General features: G+C 37.9%; 1 pseudogene; it reads left to right on the forward strand.

The window, feature by feature from the left end:
- The first annotated feature begins 236 nt into the window (after nt 1–236).
- On the forward strand, nt 237–834 carry LOC149201309 (putative serine/threonine-protein kinase WNK11 pseudogene; annotated as a pseudogene).
- The last annotated feature ends 4,165 nt before the right edge of the window (nt 835–4,999 follow it).

A 4,999-nucleotide genomic window follows, 5' to 3' on the forward strand; every position in this document is an offset into this window, starting at 1 on the left:
GGCGGCTCTGTTTTTTCAGTATCTCTGGAGCGAAAATGCTGTCAGTGTCGTCAGTAATCCCACAGGAAGCAAAGTCTTCTGTCTTTGCTGTCTGTTCGTCTTCCGAATTTAGGGAAAATCTCCATTTCTGTGTCTTCCTATAGCCCTGCAAGGGTTTCTGTTTATTAAATTCAAATTAGAAGAGGAACCGAATTTGGAGTTCTGGGGCTAGGGTTTTCTTTACAGGAGGTTGAGAAATGCCTAGTGTAGAATATGACACCTGTGATAAGGACAGGGAACCTTTTGTGGAACTGGATCCCACTGGTAGGTATGGTCGCTATGAAGATTTGCTGGGCCGTGGTGCCATGAAGAAGGTATACCGAGCTTTTGATCAGAAAGAACAAGGTGCCTCTGCAAAACCTAGATGATGCTTCCATACAGAGGATCTATGCAGAAGTCCGTCTGTTGAAATCTCTGAGGAACAAGAACATAATTATGCTCTACAATGCATGGCTTGATAGAAAGACAAGTCATGTGAATTTCATTACCGAGGTCTGTACCTCAGGTACTCTGAGAGAGTACCGCCAGAAGCACCGTCATGTTTCCATGAAGGCTTTGAGGAATTGGGCACTTCAGATACTAGGAGGATTGCATTATCTTCATAATCATGACCCTTGTGTAATTCACATAGATTTAAATTGCAGCAATATTTTTGTGAATGGCAATAGTGGCGTTCTGAAGATTGGGGATCTGGGTCTTGCCACTACACTGGGAAATGATCGTTGTGCACACACTGTCCCAGAATTATATGAGGAGGATTATAATGAGCTTGTAGATATTTATTCTGGATTATAATGAGCTTGTAGATATTTATTCTTTCGGCATGTGTTTGCTGGAGATGGTTACTTTAGAAATTCCTTATAGTGAATGCCGTAGCGTTGCTCAAATTTATAAGAAGGTGAGTTCTTATATAAGGCCTGCAGCATTGGAAAAGGTTACCAATCAAGAAATGAGATAGTTTATTGAAAAATGCCTGGCGGCAGCCCCGGTGAGGCCTTCTGCTGCAGAACTTCTGATGGACCCATTTTTTAAAGGAGTACAAGCATGCACCTATTAGATGCCAAGTTGTTTTTTTTTTCTCCGTAAATCTATGCTAATTTATATTACAAAAATCAAAATTTACATCAGAGTTACACCAGGGCTGTGGCCCTGCATTTTCAGCGGGATTGTCTTCATGAAAAACCTTCAGAGTAGCATCATTACAAAAATGATTCAACACAGTAGACTTAGAAGCCGCCACAGTGGATATGTGAGCTGACACGGTGGATTGACAAACTGATAAACTGACACGGTGGACTGACATAGTGGATACAAAGTCCGATATGGACGACACATAGACTGAAATACAAAGAGAACAGTAAATCGACATGGAGCAAAAAGAGTTGCTTTCCTGGCAGCATTGAGCGTGATGGCAGCGGAGCTAATCCTCATCGGTCGTTTGGGGCTCCTCCTTCGTCGGACCTTTAAGCTTCTGCAAGACCTCCCCATCCTTCACCTGACCTTTAAGCTTTTGTGAGACCCTCATTTCCGCGCTCAACGCTCTCTGAACCGGAACGCTAGGGCCTGCTTCATCCATTTGAGTGGCTGGGGGAGCGTGAGTTGGGGGAGGCTCTCGCATATCGACTGCAGGGACCTGCATATCGACCACCGGCGCGCCCAGATTGTCCTGAGGACCTCTGTGGTTATTGCAGTGTTCCACCATAACTGAAACTATCAGAGTATTGTTTTCCAGCATACAAGGAATTCGATAACGAACAGCTGGGTGCTCCAAACGCCCACATTCCGGAATTTCTCCCCATCCATGCATAGCTCCGCGAACTACAGGTCTGTTTGAGCTTCTAATGTTCTCATATGCAATTTCCGCCGAGGAGGAGGGCGAATTGACAGGGCGTTGGGTGGCAGAGCGGCCCCGAGAACCGCCCCTGCGACTACCCATCCTTGGCCTCTCCCGCGGCATCGTCAAGTCAACCTTCGAACCAGAATCCCTCAGAGAATTTGTGCTCAGAATCTCCTCCACTAACCTCTGCGTGGAATGTTTGCAGGTATGAATCCAGGCGACCGGGGGAGCGTAAATAACGGGCGCCATATGCCTCGAACCGAGCTGCATAATGAATGCGCATCGAACCAGCCATAAACCCAGCATTGAAGCCGAGTATGCGGAGTCTCCCATCGTCTTTATGGCCTCTGCTGCAGGGTGCGTCGTGGCATGTCCGGGCATACGACCGCCCACGTGACTTGCCACCGCCGACACCTGTCTATCCCGCCTGATCTCCACCCGCATCCGGGAAGATGCCAAGTTGTTTTACTGAACAAGATAGATGGATTTCTGCCTATTTATTTTGCCAATTTACTTTTGAGATCTGCCCACATTCTTTCAAGAGTTAATGTGAGGAAAAGTTGTTATAAATAACAATAACACAATCTAGAAGATAAATGAAATTATGTCTATAGATTTATAATGGCTCATTTTGCCACATTATTTTGATATCTCTTAGATTTAGCAATTTGGAAAGATAGATAAATGATTTTAGATGTGTATAGATTTATTGCAGGTTATTTGGCCAAATTTTTTTGCTATCTCTAATATAAAATTATTTGGATTTTATTTTTATTTTTATTTTTATTTTTTGTGATATGGAAAAGTATTATATCTAGGGTGTTTAAGTATTAAATTTATTGGCATTCAATTATTTTAATTTTGATTGGTTGATAATTTAATTTATTATAAATTTGTCAATTAAAATATCGTATGTTGTGTTTAGAATATAATTTTTTAAAACACTGATATTGCTTAAATTTTAGAAAATTATTGAAAATCTTGTAGATTATCAGGTCAGATTCTTATATAATGCAATTTAATTCAATATTATAATTATGCATTTGAAAAACCCATTGTTTTGAATCAAGGAATAATTCAAACTTCAAATTAAACATGTAAGAGAGGCTATAAGCTATTTCAACCACCTAATATGAAACATTTAGTAGAAACTCTAAACTATGGCTATGTCTTTGTAGGTAGAAAAAGACTCTTAGAGATTTATGGTGGTGTAAAGTATTAGAATGAGTTAGCATGCAAAGCAAATTTTGAGAAGTGAAAAACATCTCAATGGTTCCAACTGCACACTTGAACTAAGTATTGCATTTAAAGTAATATTTTTGGGACATGGTAAGAATTACTATGTGCCCATTTTATCTTCACAATTATTAGAGTTTCAATTGAATTTAAACTGTAAGTTATTTTTAATTAGATTCTAGTTATTGATAATTGGTTCTATTTTTATTACTAGTTTATGTTGATATAATATTTCCCTTTTCATAATAATATAAGAAAATGATACTTGCTTTCCAAGTATATCTATAAAAGAAATATTTTACAATCAATTTCTTTTATTTGATTAATTGCTATATGCCCCGTACATATCACAAACATATACGTAACCCCACCTTTAAATCATCTTTCCCTTCATTAATTATCATATGTCGCTATACATATCACAATCATATGCTTATATACACTTTTAAATCAATTGTTGATCCCTTAATTAATTGTCACAATGTCATATGCCTTTGTACATATCAGAGCCATATACCTAGCCCCACTTTTAAAGAATGGAAACATGGTTCAATTTTCTCAAATTCATATTATAAAATTTCCATATTCAAAATGCATTTTTTGCAATGTGTTCATTTTATCTTCCCAAATGATTAGAATTCAATCACACGATTCCAAATGTTTTTGTACTTTATTATATGGTAAATTTAAAAAATTATAAGTTGCTAATAATGCTAATATTTATCCTTTTGTTTCTATGCAATGATTCGAATTCAACCAAAAGCTCTGTTAGTTGTGATAGCCCCCTTATATCACAAGCATATGCATAACCAATTGCAACATATAGGAACATGTTTAATTTTCAAATTGATAGCTTTTACATGATGATGATGATGATGGTTAATGTCTGCTGAGACCAAACATTGGTCTATCGGACCTAAAGAAACAATTTATTTATTTTGATTTAAGATTTTCTTCCTATGCTCAAAAAGCTTGGAGAGAAGCCTCCCGAGCTCACTACAATTTTGACATTGTAAAAGGCTAGGAAGGTTAGTATTGTAACAAAGATTGTGAAACTGAGATCTAATGTGGTTGTATGCGGAGCACTCTAAGAGGAAGTGGTTTTCATCCTTGATGTTCCTATTGTCACATATATGGCAGATCCTTTCCATCCATGGCGTTTTAGGAACTGCCCAATGACCTGTTTCACTATGGAGCTCATGAGAATTCGTTCTAATCTTTGCTATATTAATTTTCTTCTTTGAGCTAGTTAAAATAGAGAGATACTTTTGATCTTCTAGGGTGGGGTTGATGACCTTCTTATAATAACTTAATTTTCTTTTAGCCGCTCAATCTTTCTCACACCACATTTTTTCTTTGAACTTAGAAGTAACAATATCTTGAATGTTATTTATGTTTTGCAATGCATCATTCTCGTTGATCTCCCAATAGTTTAACCAGGCCCTTGTGTCTTTATGCCACCCCTGATTGAGCCTTAGGTGGTTTTGGCTGGAATTTAAAGCTAGCTTAGGAAGTCTATGATCGTCTATGTTATTGAGTTTGTGCTTGTACAGCAGAAACCTAATCATAGCTAGGCTCTCAATAGGGGAAAGACCTGCTTCTATAAGGAGAATAGGATAGAGTGTATTACTTTTAATTTTCAAGTTATATGTTATAAAACACTTCTTGATTTGCTCAATCTTTCTCCATGATTCTCTGGGGATACTGCAACCCCAAACCTCACAGCCATATAAGATAATAGGAGCGACTAAAGTTTCAAAGATGAACTTCTTTTTATCCCACATTACGAGGTTTGTTGTTTTACAATTATTTTCAAGACCAAAATAAGCTTTCCACCCCCCATTAATCCTTTTCTCAATGCTATGGTTCCATTTGACCTTGTGATGA

This window comes from Pinus tabuliformis, chromosome 2_1 (assembly GCF_031772625.1).
Source record: "Pinus tabuliformis cultivar Carrire ecotype Pingquan chromosome 2_1, CPIR1, whole genome shotgun sequence".
NCBI lineage: Eukaryota > Viridiplantae > Streptophyta > Pinopsida > Pinales > Pinaceae > Pinus > Pinus tabuliformis.